Below are 12,336 nucleotides of genomic sequence, written 5' to 3' on the forward strand. Positions count from 1 at the left end.
TCCTATCCAAGTCTATAACTACCAGTATACTGTAGTACGCTCATTTTCCATCGCGTTTATATAAAAACAATCTCTACATCTAACCTCCGCAATAAAGTCATATGCTTGGCGGCTGTCACCCAGATCCCGACACTCTTCCAAGATGTTCTTGCTTTTTCTCTCTTTTTCTTCTTTTTCAATTGCAGTCAGCTTTGTTATTAATGGTTTCTGTATCCTATTTATTTCTTTTGTTTTGACGATGTCCAGATATTACCTGCACTGTCATCTATGGATACGTCTGCTATTGATGATAATGCCAGTTATCCTCTGTATATTTCTTAGTCCGCTAAACCTGCCAATACTATTAGGCTTTTTTTATTATTATTTTTTTTTTTTTTGCCTATTATTTATTACGGTGCTAGTGGACAGGTATAGAAAAAAAATTAAACGCGTAATAATATTGGAAGGTTTAGCAGACTATGTATTCCTGTGTAGTAGACTATATCACTTCTTGAAGAAACTGCCTTTTTTACCTGCGTTACTCTTGTCTTCCTTTCCTTCAACTGACCAGTGTTTCTGACATCTGATTGCTTACACTTGTTAACACAACGCCAGGTGTCCTTCTCTTGTCGTATAGTACCAGTTTAGTGTCTGGTACTAGTTCCCATTCTAGTCTGATGAAAGTATAACGTCAGAGACTTGTCACAGCACATTTATTTTTGTTGAACGAGTGGATACCGCCTGATTGACCCTCTTTGTCAAATTCCAGTTCCATGAGTTTCATCTTGTCGACGCGGTCCTGACAGACCATTTCGATTGATTCCTTCCTTTCCATCTCTTTCTCCCTCTCTTTCTCGTGACCTCTATTCTTACACTCCGCACCATACATTTTCCTTCTTCGGAGTCAGCGCTGCCTTCTCATTACTGTCATCCGTCTGCCTTGATTCGATCCCGATCACGATTTCTCCCTACCATGAATGCTTTCTCGTTTATTTTTAAGTGTTGTGTGCCATGGTTACTTATTAGTTCTTTCTCTTTTATTCTATCAACTAGATGGTCATGATTGGTTTATATCCAAGACCAGATGACGCTCGTACTTTCTTGTCTTGGAACCGCGTTCAATTTTGGTTCCTCTTCTTTCCGAAAATTTCTTCCTACAATTCCATGTGATCTATGCGGTTTGTCCGCATTAGCATCACAAAGAATCTCTTTTAAATGTAATTAAGTTAATCACTACTTTGGAGTATGTTAGTTCCTTCGTAAACTGTCGTTCTAGACCTGTACGGATTAGCAACAATTTAAAGTAGCTCTCTTCTTTTTTCTATCCCTCATTGTCTATTCTGGATACTGAATCCCTGCTCATATGCTTCGCTTGCTCCTGTTGCCATTCCTTCCAGTTAATCGTTTCGAACTTCTGCGTCTTGAGAAAATGGCGATCTTTGAGATTGCTTTGACCAGAAACATGCATTAGATATACATTATATGTTTCTGCTTTGACATGCAAACTAAGGCTACACAAAGACCCTAGTTTTGGTGATAGTTGGACCACCTTTGGATCTCCCGCTCAGCTTTCAGTTCTGGTTATTGTTCGTGATGTTTTTGTCGATTGTGTAAGTACTTAGCTGATAGACCTAGATCTAACTATGATCTCACATGGCTAATTTCGACCACTGTATATATTTTTACAAAATTCAATGGATCGTCGAAAATCCTTTATTTTTTTAAACTCGTGCACATAGCATTATTCCATACATGTATGGTTCTTATCTATTACATAGTCTAAAAATATTACATAGTCTAAAAATAATTTCAAATGAAATAGAATGTGAAAGGTTCGTGAAAGGTTATTCTTTGTTTTGAATGCTAACGATACACATTATTTAATGGACAATGTTTAGCCACATATGTAACATTGGAACGGCACAGTTACTCCATGGGAAGTAGTTCTTATGACACGAATCGCAATTTGCCCAGTTTACACTAGGCCTACTGTACATTTTTGTAGCTCTTTGCAGCCGAAAATTTTCTATCTTTAGACGTCGGTATTTTGTTTGCTTTCACTTTTTTTTTACTGTTTTACTGAGGATTCATTCTTCCTTTGCTTTCAGTTTCTCTTCTTTAATTTTTTTTCTTCTTGTATATCCTCGTTACTTGTTAACGTGACGTTTTTGATGGGTTAGATAAAGCTCAATGTCAAATTTATCTAGCATGGCGTAAAAAAAGACATAAATTCATAAAACTCTCTCTAAAGGTTCATAACGTTACGCGCCAAAAAGTTGGAACAAAAGTTGGCGAAAGACAAATATTGCGTTTCCACGACTTCCTTTATCTTTTAATTGTGAATATGTAACGATTACAGGGTATGGACATGTTCTGTCGCATTATAACTCTAATTTACCGTCTATAACCATTTTCTTAATGTATGTACTAGGCCTACGGTAACGATACTGTGCAGTCTATTTCCGTATTGTGGCCATAAACCGGGCTTACAGTTTACAACCCGTGAGGAGTATGGGAAGTTGAAATAAAATTAACCAATCGCACGCCAGTAAATAGTTAACTGCATGATGAGTAATCCTGAAAAGGGAACATGGGACTTCAACGTTGTGATGTTGATCGTAGGAAATACTGTGACAGTCAGGATATACAGTTCCAGTGAACCACGGAATTTTAAGCTGCAGTTCACTGACAGAAAAGGTTGATTTTAATGTATACATCTTTATTGAAATCCGTTCGATGTGTATTTTTAACGGCCGCCAGACAACCCCACTTCCCAATCTGTCTGCAGACTGCCGGGATGTGACAAAGGATAAATAGCAATCTGTGGTCGTGATATGGATAATTTATCGATAAATTGAAGTGAGTATACAACCACTGTATCATTATTACATATCTAGCTTCTACCTCCTCATATAGTTACTTGTATACTTCCCCGTGCCGTACACTGATGAGAATGTTTTGGTTGGTTGGTTGCGATAGACAGGGTCGTCTGTTTACTTTACACCACTGTATGATAATTTGTTGCAAAGGAAAATTTCCTTTATTGATCTAAACAAAATACTCATACGATAATGGTGGAGTTTCCAGTGAATCGAGTACTTTGCCGATAAATTATGGTTTGTTTTAGTTGCCTTTTGCAACAGCTGACAGTGTTGGTGTGTGTATTGTAGAATACACAAAGTGTGTATACAATACACAACACAAATATACACAGAACAGGACTTTCAATACACCCTTATAATTAGGAAAGCATGTTTTAACATCCCAAGTCAAGCAGTACAAGTTTAATGGACGCAATCATCGTTTTATACACTTGTTTGTGTAGGATTTATCCTCAAAGTTTCACAAAAAATATGATTTAACAGTTTAAATTTCGGAATTCTCAAAGATGGTCAGAAAAGTATTTTTTGATAAGGAAATTATACATACAATATACTTTGAACTTGGTCTAAAGCTTAAAAAAATGCTTAATTAAGTCTGAAACATGTACAACATACATTATGTAAGTTTTAATTATACTGCTATGTCGATTCCAATATAAGGTGGTCACAATACTGTTTTGAAGAAAGGTTGATATAATCCTCAATGTTTCCAATTTGCAAATTGTCATACCATTTTGGTCACTAAAGTAGTTTTTGTATACATACATGATGATAAAGATTTTATATGATGCTGTTGCAGCTGAATTGCGCACAGAACAAGTTCTTAAACCATAGAGTCAATTAAATAATAGTGAAACATCCTTTCATTTGTATATCAGTAATTCCTTTTATTGTGTGATTTGAACACAGTTTGTAGTTTGCTGTGTATTATTTTTTGTACATGTGAGACACTTTCTGTACAAAAGAAATTGTTATGGAGACCAATTAGCACCCAATAGGGCATCATGACAAGAACCACACCCACTACATAGTGTAACATACTATACAAAGAACGGCAGCCTACTCCAATGCCCTCGAGAGTCAAGATTGGGGACATTTGTCGGTATAAAGACATTGGCAAATGCTGTCTGCATCCTATGTAATTATACTACTAGATCTCTGGTTACTTTTACTTTGAGCTTGATATGGTGTTTGTTGTGGATTGAAATATAGAATTTTATGCTTCGTTTTTATAGCAATTGCATGATTAGGTATTAAATAACTATTTCTATAGGTATAAGGTGTCATTATAACATGTACGGTGTGTAAGGTACACATGAGACTGGTGGTCACCAAGTGGACTGGTTATTATCTTGTCATTATGATATATATACTGACACTTGGCTATGCTTACTGGTGCGACAGCACTGTCACTCATCAACTCCCGGCCAGCCTGGTATACACGTGTGGATAATGTGTATTACAAATAACAATGTGTATTACAATATACAAATTTCAAAATTATGTAAGGTTGTGTCACAAATATACATGTATGGATGAAATATAAGTCTGTCATGTATATACTATATAGAGCCAGTGACTTTATGATTTAGCCTGAGATTTAAAGGCTTATAGAGACTTTCTGCTTGCCTGTACATATACAGATATAGCTATTTACTTTACCGACCCACAGGTTCTTTGTGTTTATATGTTTACTTAGGTGGCAAATATCAAATCCAGTATATAGATATAAAGTCAGTGTGTAGGATATGACCTGACCTTGGAGATCTTGGTTACACTCATATTTTTATTGTGGTTAACTAATTATATTTATACTTGTAACCACTAATTGTATCGTAATTAATTATCCATCATTTTGTTATTAATCTTTATCTAAATATAGAACAAAAAATTGATTGATGAACTGTAAATTTATACATACAGAGATATACGTTGTAACACAGTACATTATAATATTGTATTATTGTGTATTCAATTTAAATGTTAAAGATTTAATTTTAATTATATAAAATGCCTTTTTGTAACATTATTTAGGAAAATGATGAAGTATTTTAATGTAAACCTTTATATTTCATGAGGTATATGTGATTTATCTCATTTGAGGCCTCTATATAAAGCAATCATAAATGAATACCAATCAATCTCACCATACCTTTATGAGTTACAGAGCTTGATTACAGATATAACAAGATTGGTTTTGAAGTTTCTGATTCAAACAAATTTGTAATGATTAGCAATGACAGTGATACACATATACTTTATATAATGAAACAGACTCTGCTTCAGTTGCATAGATCTACAATAGGGGTTACAGTGTCTGGGACTGGACATTATTGATTGATATGATCTTCTGTTACAGCCTGTATCTTACACTGGTAATCCGCCTACTCTTTGTTGACCTACATATTCTCACAGATTACAATTCACAAGCTTAAGTCTTTACTTCAGTATCATATAAATATTAACCTAATATTAATATTACACCTGCAGCCAATAAGAGATTTGCTATAGGTTTGATTATATTTTATGTTTAACTACAGTCTACAGCTGGTTGGTAATTTAAGCAGGTTTTTGTGACAAAAAATGCATATATCTAATGATATAGCTAGATTATTAAGAAAAAGACTTGCTAGCCAATACTATATAATAAGTATAAAATAGCTATATACTACAAAAGTGAGAAACTGACTGATGTCATGGACAACTTGTTTAACTCCTCTAATCCTTTTGTAGATATATATATATTGTATCTATGACCTGTCAGCAGCTATATATATATACAGGAGGACTGCTGATAAACTAGTGCTCTCATTGATTAATTTAATACATAGAATAAATAACATGTACAGTATATCGTGATCAATATGAATAGTGAGAACACTACTATTATTTTACATTTTGTGGTACCTGCATGATATCCTTCAGCACATCAACTTGTTGAGGTATCTCCTACACTATTGACACTTGAATTTCAAGGTAAAGTGGGTTAAACTAAGTTGAAGCATGCATGTATGTTTGGTAAACGTAAACCATGACGTGCTGTAACCTTGTACCGCATGTATGTTTGGTAAACATAACCATGACGTGCTGTAACCTTGTACATTTACCACATCATCATCAACATGTAAGCTAGCTGGTGTGTCCTGAACCAACAGTAGGTCATTATAACCTATCAACAACTCAAAAAAACATTCCTGAATCTATCTTCTTACACTAAAAATTGTTATAGGAAATTGTTTTTATTTCTGTCCGGGTATTGGTACCTCTGCCTGCAGGTATGCAAGGTGTAGTGTGTCATTACTGTCATATACATTGTACATAAAGTTGGTCACAATGACCTCCATTTTGATTTTGTCAGAAAATGCATGCTTACTTGGGCATCGTATATAAAAATCTTCTTTACCAATAGAGAACTTATTTCCAGTTGTCTAGCATTTTTTTTTAATTATTCTGTTCATCCATTTCCCATAACCATTACAACATGGTGTTATTATATGCATGGTTGCCCATCTAAAGTTTAAATGAGTTATTGAGTTACATTTTAATCTTTAGTTTGCAGCTTTTAAATTGAATCTGAATCCCAAAGGTAAAGAAATAGTTTTGAGTATTTTTACATAGTTTGTCATTGCCAATGAAAATAAAGTAAAAAAAAAAAATGTTTATCTTTGAAGAGATTAGAATTTCCAAACTTGAATCTGAAACAATGGGAAGTTATTTTTAGATATTGACTGCACACAAGCACATCATCATTGTGTTTTTTATCTCTCTATTATATCACCAACAACTGACAAGCGATACTGATACATATTGTGATGTTTGTATAAAGGATGATTACTTTAGCTTGCCGTGCTTGATACCTGTTTTGTACCTGTACAGGTGTGTATTCAGGTGATGCTGGGGAGTTGAATCTATTTATTGATCGCTGGGAAATCCGTAATTTATGGGTATCTAGAGATTGAAGGATTTGTGTATCAAAGCATTATATTTATCTATCTTAGTGACACACATTGTGGAAATTTACATACTTCCATTCATTTGACCTTCCGTGTCATGACATGTATATTTATTTCTGACGTAATTACCTGGCATAGTTGATTGCTTAGTATTAGATTCAATTTCATGTTATAGTTTCTTCATTTAAGACAAAATCAGAAAATGTATAAAAAAAACTGCAGTATAGAGATTTTCCTCTCTGTCATTGTATTTATGTCTTTGTTGATCCTGTTCTTTACTGAAATTGTCTTTTAGATATGCCTATGTAGTGTCCTCATATATGAGGGCATTGACCCTTCACTTAAAAACTGATGTAAAGATGAGGAATGAAAACAATGTTGATATATCAGATTATATCTGATGGTAATTAATGAAAATATTACAATTATTTAATAAAGCATATGAATCTGTTAAATAGTCATTGTTAGTACATTTAACATAAAGTCCTGTAATATATAGGTCTTTACTTAAAATCACAACTTGTAGCTTACTTTCAAAAAAGTCGGACAACACCTATTCTACATGTGAAATGTAGTCTAGGTTTTCAGACAGAATGTGAGTGCCAGGTACGATACTTGGTTAGGTAGTATTTAATTAGTCATCTGTCTTATTACTCTTCACCACAACTATCTCATACCCAGGCATGCCCCCATTGATTAAGTATTTAAGTATTGGGGTAAGAGAACTAAGCAAATAATGTGTCAATGTATACAGAACTCCGGAAATCAACAAGGCTGACAGAATTGGACAGATTTTTGATAGTATATATAATATGTAAATCTAATTGTGTGACACGTGGAGGATTGGTACCTTCCTAAGTGAGAGTGTCGACGCTGGTCAGTCCTGGACAAGTAGGTGTGTGGATTGTAGTAATTAAGGTGTGAATAGGTACAGGTAAAGTTATAAAAGTCTGGTTATAAATGTCTGATGCTTACTTTATACTACGACAGTACATATACAATCAGCAATCAGGGTCTATTTCATGTGAGATTTTATGAATACATTTTACTTTTATGTGTCTTTGCAATTCCTGCATGCAATCAAGGGCAGATAACTCATGATAATGAAAGTATATAATACTTAAAGATACATATGCAGTGGACCCTTGGTAATCCGGACACTAAGGATACAAACTACATGCTATGATATACCATTTAATATGTCATGGTTTGCCGGAATATACCACCATGGTAATCATACTGCAGAATATTAAAAATCAATAAATTATTTCTTGTTGACAGTTACTAAAATCTCACAGTCATATAGTATATGTATAAGTGTATTATTAATACAGGGGTTTTGAAATACTAAAACCATGTTAGCACCTCCGTGTGATTGTGAGGTCAAAAATATCATATCAAAATATATTGTTTTAGTATAAAACTAACATGTTGTCAATGGAATGATGTAATTAATTAACTTTAATTTCAAGGGAAAAGAATCTGCCACATTCATGTTTTGAAGAAAACCCAGACGAATAATATTAAAAATCCAAATAATTCAAACTCCATGCATCCTCTAGCACTTTTTTCCATGTCATAATATACAGTATGTAAAATACTATGTATAAGCATTAACAAAAACAGGTTTGATATGTAAAGCTACCTACCGATTCTGGTTATAGCCCAGTGAGGTTTTAATCAGGTATGAACAGTTTTACTGTCATCATTATTTAAATCGAAATTAAAACACTGAAGCCTCTCAAAGACACCGGGGTTTCAAAGTTAACATATAATACAGTCTTGTCTTGTAGTTTTGATTTGAATAAATTCATACTTAGCTCTGATTCTCCTGAAGATGTAAAATGTAATGCCTTCACATTTTCCAACTGTGATCAATATCAAGAAAATTAAAAACGGTGTTTTTAATAACTTTCACATGAAGAATACGATTAAAGAAGCCTGCCTTTTCTCGGGTTCACCTTGAAGAAGGACACAACAGTGTTTGTAGCGCACAACGATTACTCTATTGACAATATATATCGTAATCATAAAGTTATATATATGGTAATAAATTTTATATTCCAATTTCAAACCACTTATTTTCTCTTGATAAAGTCCTTGAAATGTTCAAAAAAATAATTTTCCATCCGGACTATATGATAGATATTTATTGTTTATCAGTGTAAGGGTATATTACTGTGATAAAGTCGGACTGTTTTGTAGGCAGAATCTTAATCTATATCCAGTAGCTTGGCATTTACCAAATACTGGGCGGTGAATGTGGAGATTGTTGGGGAAATATCGGTCAGGAGTCTTGGATCACAGAAAAAGAGGATTTGGAAAACGGAGAGGTTATAGAAGGTCAGACCAACAGACTTGAGCTGATCGGGGAATTATTATAGGTATAACATACAGTATATTGTGATCAAACGCCTGTTAACAGTAGGTAGGATATAAGATTATCAACCTGTTAACTTGTGGCCCTACTGTGTGATGTGTCCTCTGGTAGAGCAGATGATTTAAGCTAATTTACCGACCTACCTTTCATCTTACAGTAGCTAAGATTGAAAAAATACACACCGAGTCCTTTATGAAAGGTTTAATAATAGTTGTGATTAAAACTGTGATGCCAATATTGCTGTGATTGCAATCAGATTAAATAAAATCCATATCTTCAATACACTTACACTTCATAGTGTATTTGATTCTTTAATTAACATCTATAAAATGACTTACATTAGTAAGTAAATTACATCATATCTTTACATCCTTTACATATGGAGCTCAATTTCAGTAACAATGTAATAAATATTGCAGTTGTCTTCCACCAAGATGAGCTTACTTCCTAAAAGACTTTTTGTCCAATAGCTGAGAAGCACCATAGTCTATAAAAGTGTTAGCCTCTGCTCCTGGGTAATATTGAGCATAAAAGGAGTGGGATGACTGGTTTAGCTGTTGTTGTTATTATAGCCTGACTCAGGTGGGGTGTGGGATGACTGGTTTAGCTGCTGTTGTTATTATAGCCTGACTCAGGTGGGGTGTGGGATGACTGGTTTAGCTGTTGTTGTTATTATAGCCTGACTCAGGTAGGGTGTGGGATGACTGGTTTAGCTGTTGTTGTTATTATAGCCTGACTCAGGTGGGGTGTGGGATGACTGGTTTAGTTGTTGTCGTTATTATAGCCTGACTCAGGTGGGGTGTGGGATGACTGGTTTGGCTGTTGTTGTTATTATAGCCTGACTCAGGTGGGGTGTGGGATGACTGGTTTAGTTGTTGTTGTTATTATAGCCTGACTCAGGTGGGGTGTGGGATGACTGGTTTAGCTGTTGTTGTTATTATAGCCTGACTCAGGTGGGGTGTGGGATGACTGGTTTAGCTGTTGTTGTTATAGCCTGATTCAGGTGGGATGTGGGATGACTGGTTTGGCTGTTGTTGTTATTATAGCCTGACTCAGGTGGGGTGTGGGATGACTGGTTTAGTTGTTGTTGTTATTATAGCCTGACTCAGGTGGGGTGTGCGATGACTGGTTTAGCTGTTGTTGTTATTATAGCCTGACTCAGGTGGGATGTGGGATGACTGGTTTAGCTGTTGTTATTATAGCCTGACTCAGGTGGGATGTGGGATGACTGGTTTAGCTGTTGTTGTTATTATAGCCTGACTCAGGTGGGGTTTTGGATGACTGGTTTAGCTGTTGTTGTTATTATAGCCTGACTCAGGTGGGGTGTGGGATGACTGGTTTAGTTGTTGTTGTTATTATAGCCTGACTCAGGTGGGGTGTGGGACGACTGGTTTAGCTGTTGTTGTTATTATAGCCTGACTCAGGTGGGGTGTGGGATGACTGGTTTAGCTGTTGTTGTTATTATAGCCTGACTCAGGTGGGTGTGGGATGACTGGTTTAGCTGTTGTTGTTATTATAGCCTGACTCAGGTGGGGTGTGGGACGACTGGTTTAGCTGTTGTTGTTATTATAGCCTGACTCAGGTGGGGTGTGGGATGACTGGTTTAGCTGCTGTTGTTATTATAGCCTGACTCAGGTGGGGTGTGGGATGACTGGTTTAGCTGTAGTTGTTATTATAGCCTGACTCAGGTAGGGTGTGGGATGACTGGTTTAGTTGTTGTTGTTATTATAGCCTGACTCAGGTGGGGTGTGGGATGACTGGTTTAGCTGTAGTTGTTATTATAGCCTGACTCAGGTGGGGTGTGGGATGACTCGTTTAGTTGTTGTTGTTATTATAGCCTGACTCAGGTGGGGTGTGGGATGACTGGTTTAGTTGTTGTTGTTGTTATTATAGCCTGACTCAGGTAGGGTGTGGGATGACTGGTTTAGCTGTTGTTGTTATTATAGCCTGACTCAGGTGGGGAGTGGGATGACTGGTTTAGCTGTTGTTGTTATTATAGCCTGACTCAGGTGGGGTGTGGGATGACTGGTTTAGCTGTTGTTATTATTATAGCCTGACTCAGGTGGGGTGTGGGATGACTGGTTTAGTTGTTGTTGTTATTATAGCCTGACTCAGGTGGGGTGTGGGATGACTGGTTTAGTTGTTGTTATTATAGCCTGACTCAGGTGGAGAGTGGGATGACTGGTTTAGCTGTTGTTGTTATTATAGCCTGACTCAGGTGGGGTGTGGGATGACTGGTTTAGTTGTTGTTGTTATTATAGCCTGACTCAGGTGGGGTGTGGGATGACTGGTTTAGTTGTTGTTGTTATTATAGCCTGACTCAGGTGGGGTGTGGGATGACTGGTTTAGCTGTTGTTGTTATTATAGCCTGACTCAGATGGGGAGTGGGATGACTGGTTTAGCTGTTGTTGTTATTATAGCCTGACTCAGGTGGGGTGTGGGATGACTGGTTTAGTTGTTGTTGTTATTATAGCCTGACTCAGGTGGGGTGTGGGATGACTGGTTTAGTTGTTGTTGTTATTATAGCCTGACTCAGGTGGGGTGTGGGATGACTGGTTTAGTTGTTGTTGTTATTATAGCCTGACTCAGGTAGGGTGTGGGATGACTGGTTTAGCTGTTGTTGTTATTATAGCCTGACTCAGGTGGGGTGTGGGATGACTGGTTTAGTTGTTGTTGTTATTATAGCCTGACTCAGGTGGGGTGTGGGATGACTGGTTTAGCTGTTGTTGTTATTATAGCCTGACTCAGGTGGGGTGTGGGATGACTGGTTTAGCTGTTGTTGTTATAGCCTGATTCAGGTGGGATGTGGGATGACTGGTTTGGCTGTTGTTGTTATTATAGCCTGACTCAGGTGGGGTGTGGGATGACTGGTTTAGTTGTTGTTGTTATTATAGCCTGACTCAGGTGGGGTGTGCGATGACTGGTTTTAGCTGTTGTTGTTATTATAGCCTGACTCAGGTGGGATGTGGGATGACTGGTTTAGCTGTTGTTATTATAGCCTGACTCAGGTGGGATGTGGGATGACTGGTTTAGCTGTTGTTGTTATTATAGCCTGACTCAGGTGGGGTTTTGGATGACTGGTTTAGCTGTTGTTGTTATTATAGCCTGACTCAGGTGGGGTGTGGGATGACTGGTTTAGTTG

General features: G+C 36.5%; 1 protein-coding gene across 9 annotated transcripts in view; it reads left to right on the forward strand.

Annotated features, from left to right (window-relative positions):
* Positions 1 to 2,540: 2,540 nt before the first annotated feature.
* Positions 2,541 to 12,336, forward strand: part of LOC138332928 (unconventional myosin-IXb-like) — a 98,999-nt gene continuing 89,203 nt past the window's right edge. For all 9 annotated transcript variants that reach the window (XM_069280966.1, XM_069280968.1, XM_069280970.1 and 6 more), the window contains exon 1: positions 2,541 to 2,838. The gene's annotated coding sequence lies outside the window, so the exon portion shown is untranslated. The remainder of the gene's footprint in view (positions 2,839 to 12,336) is intronic.

This window comes from Argopecten irradians, chromosome 10 (assembly GCF_041381155.1).
Source record: "Argopecten irradians isolate NY chromosome 10, Ai_NY, whole genome shotgun sequence".
Taxonomy (NCBI): Eukaryota; Metazoa; Mollusca; class Bivalvia; order Pectinida; family Pectinidae; genus Argopecten; species Argopecten irradians.